This window comes from Typopeltis vanoorti, chromosome 13, assembly GCF_054136105.1.
Source record: "Typopeltis vanoorti isolate ZY-2024b chromosome 13, IOZ_Tvanoo_1.0, whole genome shotgun sequence".
Classification (NCBI taxonomy): domain Eukaryota; kingdom Metazoa; phylum Arthropoda; class Arachnida; order Uropygi; family Thelyphonidae; genus Typopeltis; species Typopeltis vanoorti.
In genome coordinates this window covers 35911410-35928680 of record NC_143561.1, presented here as the reverse complement: position 1 = coordinate 35928680, position 17271 = coordinate 35911410, and the positions used below count along the sequence as shown (strand labels likewise).

General features: G+C 33.7%; 1 protein-coding gene and 1 long non-coding RNA gene across 4 annotated transcripts in view; one reads left to right on the top strand and one right to left on the bottom strand.

Annotated features, from left to right (window-relative positions):
* The window catches only part of homer (protein), a 450806-nt gene that overhangs the window by 142528 nt on the left and 291007 nt on the right, over positions 1-17271 (top strand). The gene's annotated exons all lie outside the window — the stretch shown is intronic.
* Positions 1-17271, bottom strand: part of LOC150100047 (uncharacterized) — a 196276-nt gene that overhangs the window by 106570 nt on the left and 72435 nt on the right. The window lies entirely within an intron of this gene.

Genomic DNA, 17271 nt, shown 5'->3' with positions numbered 1-17271 from the left:
TGATTCTGGTGGAGGAATATATTAAATTCTGAATTAATAACACTTACTGAAGCATTTATCAAGATTTCATATTTGAGGATATACGTGCGCTAGTAGATATTCTCTTTTCCTTATATTCCATTCAGTCGTGAATAGTTTATTTTTATGTAGTGATCATCTAAGAAAATAAATATGCTAAAAACTCTTGCATATTTATTAACTATTATCAGTTAATAAGTTTGCGTAATAATTTATGGGCATACAAAATTTGGTAAACATTTCGTACGTACTTTGTATGTGAATAAAATGGGGACTTTGAAATATATATATATATATAAATTAATTCTTCAGTAAATCTTTATATTCTAGTTCTCGATTCATATTCGGTTGCGCAATTGCCAGAAGCTGTTAGCTCCTTTTTGAAAAGACAGAATGAACTGAATGCGTTCAATATTTCTCCTATAGAAGAGATAATATTCACAAAACATGTTCTTTCTAATAAAGCTAGGAAACATAACATTGTGTGGATACCGTACATAGAAGATGTCATTCTCAACCATTATTTCATCATTTAGCGTATATAGAAACTGCAATCATTTCTGTGTAATCTCTGTGGTTTTTTTCAACAGAATTTCCGACTGTCGACACTCCTCTTTTTGATGTACATTTATCTGTGCAGCGTCCCATTTCATCCACCTCCGGGCCACAATTTGGTAAGGCGTTGGTCTCATTAATCATGCAATATTAAATGGCTTATCTTTCGTCCTGACAGCATATCAAAAACCGTTTACTTTGAACATTAAGGTATAATTTGTCCAAGTTTCTAACCGATGAGTTGGAGAGTAGAAGAAAAGGGTAATTTGGATGATACTGCTGCTCAGGCAAACTTCCAAATATAGGCAGACTCGTTCTTCACATAATAAGTCTGGAAAATGTCTTGATTTCTCCAAGTTTGGTGTTGCTAATCACCATTTTATGTGTGGTCTTAGTTTAGGCTTCTGATTGAACGTCACAGATAAGATATTTCATGATAATTGGAAGTTGATTCTAGGAGGATCTTTGTTTTCTTCTAAATTTTAACAGGATTGTTTGTTAGGAGGTTCGTATGTCATAAGATGCAGAAATGTAAGTAGTTATTGCCAGTAAATATTGTGGTGTCTGAAAAATAGTTTAAAAATTATAGCAGTCAGAGGTAAATATATGTAAGATTAGGCTAAAGATTGAGAAGACAGATGGAATTTATTGCGTTTTTTTTTTTTAACTTTAATGCTTAGGGGATACATTTCAGAGAAATATTTTAAAGAAAACCCCGCATGAAAGAAAAATAAATATGGTTCGATGGTTTTGAAATGACTCTGCTCAAGAATAGGGACCATCTGTGACGAATGCCAGTTCCGTAGAGCTGCGTCTTGTGGGGGGGGGGGGGGGTAATAAATCGGTAGAAAAAAGGAATGATATCAGTTAACTGGACTGCTATCTTCTTCTGAATAAAATTTTCCGAAGGTTTTGGTGCATTCGTGATATAATATTCTAAAAACAATATGGAGTGAATAATATTCAATTTTAATTCGAGAGCAGTTATCGTTTGTGAGATCTAGTATCATCCAATGTTGCATCTTGCCGATCTGATATAATACCAGATCGGCATGTGATGATATTGAAGTTGACTAGATGGCCATCCTCTCCCATAGAATATTAATATATCAATACGAACACTCTTTTTACACAATAATCTTAAAGATCTCAAAATATAAACCTCAAATGATCATGAGGGAGGAATTTTTCCTTAATTATAAAAATACAGGGACCTCCGTAGCTCAGTCAGTATAGACCAAGCCCTTTTGAAAGACTTGGGTTCGATTCCCGTCCATGACGTGCAGAACCTTTATCTGGTCTCTTTCGACTAAAGGTGAGTTTGTCGGTCTCATACGAAGGTAGGGTTTTTTCCCACCCGGAAACTCCAGTTTTTTGTCCCTCAGAACAGGCAAACCGGCCTCGTGAACACACGCATCTACAGACATAGGACACTCTAGGTATAAGGATCGACCGACTTATTCCGTGGGGTTTCCGGTTTTTAATCGTAATAGGCCACTAGGCCTAATACGTAAAGGAAGAAGAAAATATAAAAATATAGATAACAATTATAAATCGACTTAAGAGGAATTCAAGTTGTGGTACCTTTTGAATCTAAGATCAAAATAAATCTTTATTCTTAGCTTTATAACTAAAGTTGTGAGTCCAATATGTTAGGAGTGTGTTCTGCGGCCGATTTTTAGCTTTAGAATTTAATTTACAGCCTCTAAATTTTTGAACTCATTCTGGTGTATCCTCTCTGATACATGTAGGCGTTACTGTTATATTCCTATGTAAAATGGCAATATATTCCTTTCACTTACATACCTTGTATAAAAAAAATATGGAAACTGTTGATAAAGTTAAGTTGGCTATTAGTTTATGTGCTGTTTGTAATTAATTTTTCTGTTGGAAGTTATGCATTTAGATTCCCATTTAGTTAAATGTATGTTTGGAAACATGTAAAGAATTTAAACAGATAATATTTTTGTGATTACATTTTTAGTTAGCAGCCTTCCTTAATCTAATTCGATTCAGTAAAGTAAGAATCAAGCTCACCAATACCTCACTTAATAGCCATATCAGAACTCTAGATTTGTATGAAATGCTACACATTATATTCCCAGCACGTCTGACCTGCGCTGATCTCTGTAACCAGATACCATCCGACAAGGAAAATTCCAGTTCTCTTTGTGACCGTGTCACATTTCCCCAAGACCGCGTTTCATCACACTAAAAGTGCACCTTGGTATTTTTTTAAAGGACTCAGCAGAAATAAACGTCAGCAGAAACTAGCGGAAGCTCTGACTTGTATAAATCAACTTAAGGCCAATCTAATAAAGTCTGTCAACTAGAGTCGTATATTAATGAGTGTGTTTACACAGGTCATTTTTCAAGATTGCTATAATGAACTTGCTCCAGGCACGCGATTTAAAGATTCTTAGCACGCTTCGTGGCCGAGAAAGATTTCCTGCATTTCCTTTTTCACACTATTTGTAAGAAAATGAATAATTTAATAGAGGAAATGAAAATTAATCACTGAAAGTTGCCTTAAGGGAATAGATAAAGAGCTGTGGGTTTCTTTTTATAAATGCGTCATTATAAGCATTTAAAAGCTGTTGTTGAAAAGGCGTCTCATACTTCTAATGGGTATTTCTTTTTCTTTATTCGCATATAAACTGAAGCTATACTGATGCTCACTAGAGCGAAAATTTTGTTAATAACATCAATGTGTCAAATTTTGTTGATTTATGTTAATTGACATGAAAATCCTTATAAGGGCTGGCTTAAAGGGGGGAAGCAAGAATGTTTTCATCTTCCCCGTTATCAGTAGAGGACAGTGTAGAGATAAGGTGTTATTGAGCTATTAATGCTCTGATCATGGCAGAAGGGTAAGAGCAATAGCCAAGCCTCAGTTAGAACTTCATTGGCTGCAGCATTGCTATCCATTACATTACCCTCCAAAGGTTTTAATCACCACACCTCACGGTCAATTTTCTTAAGACATGAAAACTCTTGGCCATAATTTTATTTTGATTTCAGGATATTCAAAATATAAAGGTGTATTTAAACTTTTTAGAATTTTAGAAAGTATTTTAGGTGATTTAAAATATTAATTAATGTATTATAAGTAAAATATAGGTTACATTATTATTTTTATTATCGATATTTGCTTATTAGAATTGCTGGAAGTTTTTTGTCATAATTGTATTCAACCTACAATGCGTATCTAAAATATTATTTTATAAGCAAATTATTTATATATATATTTTAAATAATATATAAATATAATTTAATAAGTATTTTAAAATTGTTATTAAAATACAATTCCTATAATAATTATATGTATATATTAAATTTAAAAAATAAGTATTATTATTATTATGAGAATTGCTGGAAGTTGCTTATAATTTAATCGTATTTCAACTTGCAATGACGTATTTAAAATTTATAGAAAAATATATTTTAAAGATGCTTATATTTTATTATGTATATATTACATTTATTATATTTTACGATTAATTATTTTATTGAATTATATTTTTTATCATTCGCTATTCTGAAGCTATGTTCAATCTATAAAGGTGTGTTTGATATATTTAAAAATTTAGAATAATATTTTAAGTAATTTAAAATATTATTTTACGCATTTAATTCAGGATAAATGAGACGAAAAGCGCACATTGGTGTTATCTATCTGATGGAGTTCACATGACACTAGGTGGGATTCTCCGTCTAAGGCATTATCAAAAGGAAACCTATCGTATACATGCTCTCAACCGATGGCCAGTTACCTTAACAATGCACTCTGGAAACCCAATAATACAGACATCATGATAGTCTGCTTTTGTTACGTAGAAAGTTATACTTGACTAAAAAGCCTCATACAGTTCCCTGTTAAGTTTTGAAAGTACCTATTTTGCGAAGTAAATTTGGCTTCCCTTTTGTCGACAGTTTGCTGAGTTAAATTGGTCTTCCGATCTGTTATTGATGTCATGGCGCTATTTTAATCTAGTCGAGATTCATCGATTTGGTAATCGTAATTGTTCGTTTCTTTAGGGCCAGATTCCACCAGCTGTTTCGCAATTAAATTTCCTCATGGAAGACTAGCGTATTATACTTTATTAATAAGAATTTTATTGGCTTCCACCATGTTATAATTAACATTTATATCCGGTTCAGTACACTGTTAAATAGTGATTATAGCGTAAACTGGTCAGAACATTAAACCATTATAGTTATATCAAATGAATACATTTCTCTTTCCAATTTTTGTTTTAGCGAAAATAAGATATAATAACAGCAACTTATTTCACTAAAATATAAATAAAAAAGTAAAGGAAAATTTAAGAAATATCGATTAAAAAACATTCTCATTACCTTTCACTTCATAACGTTATTATGAAATAAAATTTTTGGTGTCATTTTAGGATGTATATTATTTCTTTTTTTTTTTTTAAATAAAAAAAAATTCTTCACTATTTTTTTATATTTTTGTTTATTTACTGCTAGCTAATTAATTAATTATCATTTGATTAAATCAGTGAACTGTTCAATAATAAGCAGATTAGACAGGTAAGGAAAAGATTTAAGAGCGGAATAGCAGCGCCCCTAAACGAGAGTTCTGTATTTTTGTTTAATTGCATTAACAAAAATGCTATGTTACATAATAAATATTTTCTGCTTATTAGTCTGATCTGCCTATTTTGAATAGCAGAGTGAGTTAATCCATACTAATTAATTAATGATATAGATAACAAGAATGTAATTAAAGGCTTCGAAAAAAATGAAATATAGGATTAAAATGGAAAACATTATTAGTATACTAAACACCTTAAAAAAGTTGAGAAAATGTATATATAAAAGGATAGACAAACGGGTAACGCAGATTTCGGGGGGGGGTTGATTGGTTGGGAGAATCAATCGACCGTGAGATGCGGTGATTGATTCATTCAATCCAATACCCTTGGAGGGTAATGGATGGCAATGCTGTAGCCAATGAAGTTCTAACTGAGGTTAGGCTATTGCTGTTATCCTCCTGCCATGATCAGAGCTTTAATAGCTCAATAACACCTTATCCCTACACTGTCCTCTACAGATAACGGGGAAGATGAAAAGCATTCTTGCTTCGCCCCTTTAAGCCAGTCCTTATAAGGACTAACGCAGATTTCTCAGGCGGCTTGATAATAGTCCTCAGTATTTAATTGCAAACGGCCTATTAACAATACTAGGAATTCCTTTCCTAGCGACCCCAGTGTTGCAAAAACAAAACTTAATAGAAATTTGTCGCGAAAAACTCAAACCCTTTAATCCGAACTACTTATCATTCGAAGGTAGAGCGACAGTTATCAAAACAGTCCTAAAACCGATGTTAATGCACACCATTAACCTCACAGACACACAAGACAACGCCATTCACAAACACATCACTAATTTTTTCTGGAACAACAGGAAGCACGAGGTGCGCAGGGCCTTTCTCCATCTTCCCCCCACACAAGGGGGATTCGCCCTGCCAATCTTCAAATACTGCAAACTAACCAACACTTCTCAGACCATACGGAAAGCACTGGCATCAAATCACCCTTCAGGCAATCTGATTAAATATTTCATAGGATTTTTCCTACCCTACTTCGGGATCACTGGCCACGCCGGACCATGTGCGGAGACGGTGCCAGAGTGGTGCTACACAATATGTAAACTTTTCAAAAAAATGGCAACGGATGGAGTTCGAGTGCTTCAGCTCAACCCAAACAAGCTGTACTGGAAAATTTTTGACAACTTTGACTGGGAAAAGCCCAATCTGGGCACAAACGAAGAGGTGCTGTTCACCAACATAAAAAACAGCTGGGGACAACCATTTCACCGGGACTTAGCCTGGAGAATCGCCTATGGCAGACTCCCGGTGAAACTTTTTAAATCAGCCTACAGCTCGCGACCGTGAAACCCCTTCTGCGACGTCTGCGGCGCGGTAGAAACCATAGGGCACCTCTTCTTTCACTGCCCGCCAGTACAGCATGTTTGGCACAGACTGGTTGAGGTGCTTGCGATCCCAGAGCTCACATTGGCCGAAATAGTCTTTCTACAGTTTCCTCCCCCAGTAACCAAAAACAAGAAACGCCTGATTTTCCTAATAAATGTGATTAAACATCACATTTGAAAAATCGGGAAAAAACACCTTCTTAACGAGGAGGATCGCATCTATCTCCGTGTAAAGAACTGTCTCTCCGCCGCTTCCCGGAGCAGGAAAGGTACTTACGAGGTGAAGAGCGGTTCCTGAGGAGATGGTGCGACCCACCAACCATCTGCCAGATCGTACAGAGGGGAATCCGGTTGTGTCTCCACCTATAACACCTTCAAGTTGTAGGTGTTGACGCTATCTTGATCTTCCTTCCTGATCAGCGTTTAACCCACAGGTATGTCTAGTCCTTTCACAGTTGAAAGTTTTTCTGTCCCCAGGTTGGGGTTGACCTGAACAAACCCGGACTGCGAAGGCCAACATCGAGATGATCCCAAGCCCTTTTCAGGGCGGGGTCTTCCAGGCCAGGTCATCTCCCTTCTTTTTCCTGGTTATACTGTTCTGGGTTTGCTCGGCAAACTCATACCTCTCTAGAACTGTCTTCCACAAAGTCTTTAGATATATTTACACTTGTTAAATTTGCTTAGTCTCTCCTTTTTTTTTTTTCCTTTTCGGGATTTTTCCTTTTCAAAAGTGAAAAATCAACGACCGTTTTAGAAGCACCCCCTGGGGGGTCAACAGCTAAAACAGGTCAGCTGAGGCCTCTTTCATCTACTCTACCACTATGCACTCTATCTTTATTTCCTCTCCTACTATCTGCTGAATCTCAGCCTATCTTACTCCACAGGCCAATGATGAGATACGTTGAACTCACAAATTATTATTATTATTGCACCTTGAGCTTTACTAGCTTTTTAATACCCTTTTTTTTTTTTCACTTTAATTGCTGATGTTTCTTTTCTCCTGTGTATCTATCTAAATCCGATGGGTATGACGTCATGATGTCATGCCTCCATATTCCCGTAGAAACAATAGATTCGGTTTGTGTATATCATCAGAAAGCTATCATAAGAAAATATTATTATTTTTTAAAATCGTTTAGTTCTTTGATACTGGAAGGTTTTATTTATTTCATTTTCTTTATTATTATTACAAGGAAATTAAGTAATTCATTCTGTAATTGGCGTTATTGGATAATATGGTTTGCGAGTCTTACTGCTCAAAATTTCAGTCTGGGGAAAGTTCCTATTGCCTTTGAGTGAATAAATGCGTATAGCTGTCTTTATTCAGCAATAAAAAATAAATAAATAAAAGTGTTAATATCGGTTTCCGACAGGGAAAAAAATCTTGCCACCTCTACATGAGATGTTCATGTGAAAGACGTTATAAATATTACTTATCACGGGATTCGAACCCAGGTGTTGTGTTTCCATTTAAAAGGTAAAGACTTCAGTATAGTTGTTATAACGTAGTCTATGATGGTATGCAGAGGACGCTTTTCATACCAAACCGCGTAAATGATGGTAACTGGAAAATCTAATCTCTGCTATACAATATATTTTTGTAGGGGGAGGAAAGATATTTTCCACCACGCTTGTAGCGCTGATTCTTTCACAACATTGCTCTTTTGATCTAGCATTGTTGCAACGTATGTAATTTTCTTCATCTACCAAGGACAAATTCTGTAAGATTAAATACTGATTTCTCACACAATTCGCCAGATTGTTTTGATCAGGATCATGCTACTGTGATATTCTTTAATAAAAATACCGAACAGATAAGGAAGCAAAGTGTCATTTTTACAATTTCTTTTGTCGCAAGCTGTGTTCTTGTCAGTAGTGTCAGAGCCTTGAGAAACGATGTTACAAATACTGCTGCTAACAATTGGAGAAAGATTCATTTCTCAGAATATCTCAGAAATTGTCAATACAACGTGGCTTTCATTTCACTTGGATTGATCTTCTGTTAACCACATTCTTCGGTAGCATTATCGAAAACAAATTAAAAAAAAAAAATGGTGCATATTACGACGCACAATATAGTTTTCCATTCTTAAGTATACTGGACTTTTTTTTTAATTTTTTAATTTCATTTGTTTTGTTTGGAGACAGATAATAAATGAAATTATCTTAATAGCTTTTGGGTGATTTAACCCACTTGTTCATTTTCCAAACACTTCAAGCGTTTCTGTACACTTATTTTCTATTAGTTTAAGGGGGAATGTTATCCTTGCTATCAATGGACATCGTATCATTATCGTGTACTTCTAATTAACAGCGACCTCATGCACGATATTACCGGTTAGATAAGTTCGTTTTATTAAGAAAACGTTCTAGCGACTAGATTAACTTGCGACGTTCCACAAGGCTGAAGAAGAGATGTCGTTGGTTCACGAGGATAAAGAGACAAGGATGAAATCGATTGTTGGATTTTCTTCTTCCTGCTTCTGGAGTGTGGAACACATATTTGGCAGGCCCTATATTGTTTATCACCTTTTTTTTTTTTTTTTAAGTTAGAAAATGATCTCGGTAGAATTCACTTTAATCTTGACACTTGCGTAGAAAATTCTACTTACGACAAAGAATTTTGCTTGGTTAAAAAATATGTGTGTGTGTGTGTTCATTCTTTCATCCCATGGTGTAAGGAAATGAAAGGACTCACAGAAACAATTATAAAAACCATCTGTTCAGATATCTTCGTTGGTTTCCTTCGTAAAGTTTGCTAAATTACCAGAGATTTGGCTAAGAGCAAAAGTTCTGTTCTTTCTGGACGGATTTTATTGAAATTTTTTGGATCTTTACTGAAATGTGTGGAATCATCTTAATTTTGTTTTAATTATTTTTAAAACTTTTTTACTTAATTTTGTCATTTATTTTATTTATTTATGTGAAAAAAAAATTTTTAAGTGGAATAAATGAAGCCAGAGAATTCGAAACAGTTCATAAATATATGTACGCTATGACTATTTATTATCTGCAATCTACATTATATCAGATTATTGTGATATTGACATCATTATACCAAAAGGCTGCGAAACTCAGTTTTGTTAAATTGCTACTCAATAATGGCATTGATTTCTAAATAATAGAGGGCGTTGTTTAAATAATTAGCTAACATCAGTATATAGTCAGAAAGGCTTCAATTTAGAAAATGAAGAAATATCTAATGATCTAATGGATCTAATAAAGATCCATCATCTTTTTATAGCTCAATAAAATTAAGCTCTAAAAGTTTTGAATTTCATTTTTATTAAGTTATAAAAAGATAAAGCATCTTTAATATTCTGCTTAGGTATTAATTGTTAACGCTTATTAGAGATAACCCTATCGCTACACATATTTTTGAAAAGGAACGGATTTAAATTTAATGACATAATGATAATTTCCTATATTTTATTAAAACATTTAAGTTATCAAATTAAAATAATACAGAAATAAAAGAAATCTTGAACAAGAAATCAGGCATTTAAAATAATGTTTCAAGAACACCATTTATTTAGAAAGATAAAGGATCTCTAATACTACTGGATGATTAATTTATTCAATCCAATATCCTTGGAGGGTAATGGATGGCAATGCTGTAGCCAAAGAAGTTCTAACTGAGGTAACAGCAATTGGCTATTGCTGTTACCCTCCTGCCATGATCAGAGCTTTAATTGCTCAATAACACCCTATCCCTACACTGTCCTCTACAGATAACGGGGAAGATGAAAAGCATTCCTGCTTCGCCCCTTTAAGCCAGTCCTTATAAGGACTATAAGGAGGGTAATGGATAGGTATGGGAGGGGGTGAAGGATGAATCAATCGACCGTGAAATGCGGTGATTGATTCATTCAATCCAATACCCCTGGAGGGTAATGGATGGCAATGCTGTAGCCAGTGAAGTAACTGAGGCTCGGCTATTGCTGTTACCCTCCTGCCATGATCAGAGCTTTAATAGCTCAATAACACCCTATCCTCTACAGTTAACAGGGAAGATGAAAAGCATTCTTGCTTCGCCCCTTTAAGCCAGTCCTTATAAGGAATTATAGGATAAAGAGATTTATATGTTTTTATCTCGTTTTAACCACTAAAACATAATTTTATGCTCACCATTGCTAAAAAGAAGAGTGATCTAACCTAATTTATTACTAGTTTTCGGCCTTCGATGTTGCTAACAGCACTTATATCCCAAACCAATATTTTTTTTCAATATTATTATCGATATTGTCTATTTATATTATGATTGGGAAACGTTTAATGAAATGCCAAGTAAAATCATTTTATTGCTACGATTTATTCTATTTTCACAAGAAAAAAATTATATTTTTTTCTTGTAAAAATATGATAGGTTTTAGAATTAAGATTTGAAGATGATAAAGTATATTACCACATAGTAAGAGATGTTTTTATTTACAGATTATTGAATTTGGATCTTATTACAACGAAGTAGCCTGAACACTTCTTTAGGCCATTTCGACCTTATGTATACGACTCCCTGACTAGAAAATCAAAAATTTCATTCCATCGAAGTGTTTTAATAAAATTTATGCAAATGAAGGTGGATTCGAATTCCACTGCGGTATAGATGTTATAAATGTTTGAGTTGGTAGGCAGATTGTAAGTCTGCCACTTTGTTTACTGGCAGTTAAAATGGTGTTTGGGCTCTACAGTAATATTCCTAAATCATTCCCTAATTACATACTGAATACCGTATTCTAATCAAGCAAATTAATATTAATTAAATATTTAAGTTCATTCATAGCAGCTATTACAAGTGTATGACGAGTACAGAAATGATCTGAGGTAATCAACCGGAAATAAAAAAAAAAACTCCACCCAATTTTCAACTTACATGATGGAAATATTTATTTGGTGTCTTTGGTAACATAATTTTATATTAAATTTAATTTTATTATATTATTATATTACTATGCAGTTTTATATTATATTATATTTGTAATATAATTTTATATAGCTTCAAATTATTTTGGCAATAAACAATGAACACATTGAAATCAAAATTGCTATCACGCGAATCGAATGTTTGTTTTTTTTAATTTTGAAACAAAACATCTAAAAAAATGATCTATTTGTGTTAACAATAGCAGCAAAATAACGGAAACAGACTTCTAGCTTTAATCGCTTTTTTTTTTTTTTAAACTTTCAGCAGTTCACTACTCTCGACTTAGGCCTAAATAAGTATTTATGGAACCTCATCTCTAAGAAACAGTGAGGGGAAAACTCCACGTTGAATGATGACGTGAATTCGGTGTGATACAGCTCCCTCTAGTGAGCGAAGGGGCGCAGCTGTTACCTACTTAGAACGCATCGTACACGTTCCCAACAGTAAATCCTTCTATCAGAGACGCTCTTTCTTACCACCTCCCCCCCACACACACACAGCTATCCCCCCCTACACGCGTACAATCACTTTGAAAAATCTGTCCATTTTTTTTTTTTTATTCCTTTCCTCCCCAAATTCCACTCAGAGAAGTTTCTCGATTTTTCAAACGCCTGCAAAAAAAAAAAAAAAAGAGAGAGAAAAATTGTACTTCGCTATGTGCTTGTGAGGATGGAAAGCTGTGATTGATAGGAAGGCTTACAAAGACGGACGTGATTTTGATTGACGCACAGCTGAAGTGATAGTTTTGGTCGCAAATGCAATTCGTTTTACGGCTACTAACCTCCCAGACCCAAGAGGGTTGACTTGTCTTTTAAAAACTCCACTGGGTTTTAAGTTTACGTCCGTATGGGTATTGGATAGAATCGCAAACTAGGCTCACGTTCTTTGAGATCGCACTTTTTACTAGAGATAAAGTTACAGTACCGTTTATATCATTTAACTTCTTGTATTCTGTGTCAGAAATTTGATATGGTGATAAATGCTGACACAAAGTCTGTGTAGCTCTTACTCTGCATGCAAGTTAACTCAGTAGAATTAATTGTGTTGTATACTTTATTTTAAATATATCCATGTTCATTTCGGATATAAAGTAGTGATTGGCAGTTTAAAATCACATGATCTTTTTGAACCAATGAGAAATAAGAAAACTCTTCGCTAGCTGGTTGCATTAAATGGGATAATTGCTAGAGGTTTATTTTACACTTGGTTAGACTATAATGAATTTAGTTTACTCCTTTATCCAATTCCTGAAGATATTTTCCTCAGTCCTGAAGATATTTTCAGGCGCAAACTTTATTTGCTTACACTTGGATAAAGGATTAAACTAAATTCATTATGGGATAATTGCTAATTTAATCTTGAAATTACGGAGAAAATACTATTTAAAAAAACGAAGTTGAATTATTGATTCCTCTATAATTTGCGTATCCCATTTATTGTTTTATAAAAAGTAGAAGACTAATATATTTCTAAAACAGATACTACACTTCAGTCTCAGCCTCTAAATCCCCATTTGCATGGCCAAGATAGAAATGTAGTATCTGTTCCTACCGGCAAGCGTGCTTGATCGAAGCGCCCTCTTGCTGATTTCTAAATTTTGGCATTTTGCAAAATTAACATTGCTTATAAGATTAAATGAAAAATTATATTTAATAGATCCACATTTCTCAGAATAGATTAATTACAAAGTCTATAATTTTCTTTATTTTCATCTGAGGGTTATCTATATATATCATACTCTCTGAACATTTAAGTTTTGTTTTTACTTCCAGAAAAATTTAAAATAAATAAATGCATTTTAAAAGCCAACTATAGACTATTTTCGAATTGGTCCTTTTGAATTATTATTATGGTAAGATACAATAATTCTGTAACATAATTCATGTCTTTTGTTATAAAAAAAAAAATTGAAAAAATATATATTGAATTAAATTTCCCCTTTCACGTGCTTCTATTCGATTTTTAACGTTTTTAAATTCCGAAAAATAAATAAATATTTTAGTCATTGTTTAAATTTTGTTGTATCATTAACCACACCAGTTAAAAGGTTAGTTGAGTTGACACAAGATATATTATTATTAAAAGAAATGGAATAGAAGAGCAGTAACAAATGGGGAGATATCGATTGTTTCACGTTTTTATTATTTTTTTTTAATTTCTTGAAATGTAAAAGAAACACAGCAAACATTATTCAAAATACCATATTATTTCTTAGCCTAATAAGAAACTCATAATGTAGAACAGCAATACATCTCCTAGGAGCTGTGTTTTACATTATGGGAAAATACTAAGAACAGTGATCGGAGCTTACTCCACCTTTACTACGAGTCGCCCTAGCATTGCACTACCAGGTGTTGGCTCACGCTTGGGCTCGCCGATCTTTATATAGTTTTCTATATTCGGCATGAAACTCTTAGATTAGATTTCCTATCTTTGAGTTTCTTATTCGGCTAAGAAATAATGTGGTATTCAATATCCACTTAATTTTGAATAATTTTACTTCGCCGAAGTGAAGTCTGTTGGCTCTGTTTTCAGTAACAGCAAATATTGTTTATAAACAAATGATTTTTTTTCTTTATTTATATAAACCAGCAGTGTGTGAGGGCATTTATTTTATTTTATTTTTTTTTATTTTAACTCGGGTTTTCATTCTCAAAGCAAGCAAACCTGTTAGAAGACACAAGCAATAGACCGACATAGGACACCACGAGAATAAGGATTAACCAGCACTCTGTCGGATTTGATTTCGAATGCCTGCATGGTAAAGTGTGGATGTACGCTTGTGCAATCTAGTTCTTTAAGTCCCACTCAGTACATCAACAACATCATAATCAATGTACTAATATGACAGCACTATGATTACGTTTACATTATTATTAATCTCCTATGAAATCTCGAATTTCTATCTTTGAGGGCACTTCTGACTATATCAATCCACCTAGATTTTTTCTTTTTCCTGCCATCTTAGCATCAAACACCGTTTTGCTTTATCTTCTCCAATTTAAGTGACATATCATCTTAGATTAGCTCTCCACTCAAAGATTCTTGAATGTTAACAAAATCGAGTTCCTTCTAGGCTAAAATCTTCATTTTTTTTTTTTTTTTTTGATATGGTTGTGTCACTAATGTCATATGTGTGGTCTCCAATTTTTGATCAAGTGTTTTATTTCCAGCCCAACTCTTTGATCCATGAGTTAAAATTGGTTTGATTGCTGTCTTGTATGAAGTTAATTTAGTGTTTTGACTAATTTCTCTTTTATTCTCTAGTAATTTAATCAACGGTGTTTCCACCATACTAGCTTTGCTTATTCTGTTATCTATTTCCAACTTTAATTAGCCGTTCATTAAAAATGTGTCTAAATAACTGAAATATTTACTTTGAAGTTCATAGGTTCAGGATGAGCTGATGTAATTTTCATGCATATTTTCATAGTATTTGCCATCTTGCTGAGTTTCATGCCCAGATATGTTAGAGTAATTATCCATCTTACCGGCCATTATGGATCAAATACGCATCCTCATGCGCTTCGTATCCATCATATATTTCAATGTAATATCAATGGTAGTACAATTTTAATATGCACTTCGCATCCATGATAAACTTGACGTCTATAGACGTCTTGGCCGGTCGCGTGGATTTATTCAATCTAGTCAGATAATCATGACGACCTCTCAATGGGTTTATTTAGGAACATGGCATCATCTGCATAGAGTAAAAAGCTAAGTTGAATATATATATCCAATTTTAATATTAGGTTTGATGCCATTTTCTTTCATGATGTGATCCATATAGATGACAATAAGATTGCAAATAGTATACATCATTGTCTCGCACATGATTTTACATCAAACCATCTTTCTGTACCTCCTTCAATTCTAACTGCTAACTTACAACTTAAGTATAGACTGTGTTGCTGGATATCATGTCCCATTTACCTCGGTATGATTTTTGCGTTGCGAAAAACTTTTCTCTTGGTACCTTGTCATATGCTTTTTCACAGATCTGCAAAACATAAATACAGATCTGTGTTATATTCCTATGAACTAAAAAGTAAAATCGGTCTTGAAAGTAAAATCTGAACTCGGAAACCACTATTTGGTCTGAACCCAGCCTGTTCTTCTCCAACTTTTTTTTTCCCCATAGTTTTTCTTAGCCTCTTCCAAAATATGTTTGCATAAAGTTTAGCTCAAATACTCAGTAGGGAAATTCCTTTGTAATTCTTAGATTTAGCTTTATCTCTTTTATAGATGAGGACTATCAGAACTCTATTCCAATCATCTAGAATTCTACCTTCAAACATGACTTCTAAATCATGTATTGCAATTACACCTCCATGTTTGAGCATCTTTGGTCGAATCTCATCTACTCCAGTTGCTTGTCTACAATTTCAGACGGTGTCTGATGGCTTTTTTTACGTCAAGTACCAATATGTATTTTTGATTGCATTGTTCCCCTTGAATATTTTTTACCACTGTTCCGTTACTGTCCATTTCGTTCAACTATCTTTCAAAAATAATTACTCCTTACATCCAGAATCTGTTTATCTTCAGTTTTTATATCACTTTTTATTAACGTCGTCTGTGGTGCATTTTACAGTATTTCCCTCCTCATTTCTAAGCATTTTTACCAGCTTCTATAACATTCTATCTTCTGAATTCTTATATTAGGAATAATATTCTTATTCCGAAGTCTTCCCATAACTTCAATACAATTTCTTTGTATTCTTTCCAGCTTCTGCTGACATATTTGACAGGGACTTGTACATTCGCCATCTTTTTCTTTTTTCATTTTCCTCCCCTTCAGAACTTTCTTTTAACTTCTGGATTCTTACGTGGTGTTCTGATTTTTGTATCCTTGCAGACAGCCTCACCACATGCCTTTCTGGTCGAATCAACCAATGTTTTCTTCTGAGCTTGCCACTGACACTCCAAAGTTTGGTTCTTGTTTTCAAACTAAGTCATACTTTCTACAAATATTTGTATAATGTTTCTACAGGTCACTCTCGAATTTTATTATTTTTAAAAAAGTTCTTAAATATTTTATTTTTTTCAGTATGATGATAGCGATGTAAACCAAATGAACACTTCCTATTTCAAATTTCCTTTATACTATTGTCTTGAACCATCAGAAAGATATCTATCAACAATAACATGGTCGGTTAGATTTTTCTTATTTCTTGTCTTCCATCCATGTTAATTTGCGCACATCTTTATGTTAGAAAATGGTGTTAGTGATGACTAGTTCATCTCATAAGCAGAAAACCAACAAATATTACCATTATTGTTAGCCTTGCTCTTTTCTCCAAACTTTCCCCGCATGCTGTTATATATCTGGTGTTCAATTTTTACAGTGGTGACAGAGGCCTTGTTTAACCAGGAGATGTCCCAACCAACATGATATTTCATCTGTTATCATGTTTATTTTGGCTGCATACTAACCATCTTCATTTGGTTAGTATCCAAACCCGAAGGTAAAGATTGAACATTACGTCAGACGCTCCAGTCGATTCTTCGCATTTCTTAAAAGCTATGCGGAGATGTCCTACAATTATCTAGTTTTGACCTTTAAGTGACTTGTTCACTCAGTGCGTATCAATAAATTGTTTTTGAATGTTCGTTTGGTTTTACTCTTTGCATTTGTTCATCCTGTATCACAAAAAAATGCCCACTTCGTTCACCCATAGTGATGAATGGAAACTTTTACAAATTATACAATGTTTTCTTATATTTTAAGATCTAAAGAAACGCATTAAAGCAAAATGCTTCCAAATCATGATAAATGGTTTAAAACAAATGATTGCAAAAAATATGACAATGAT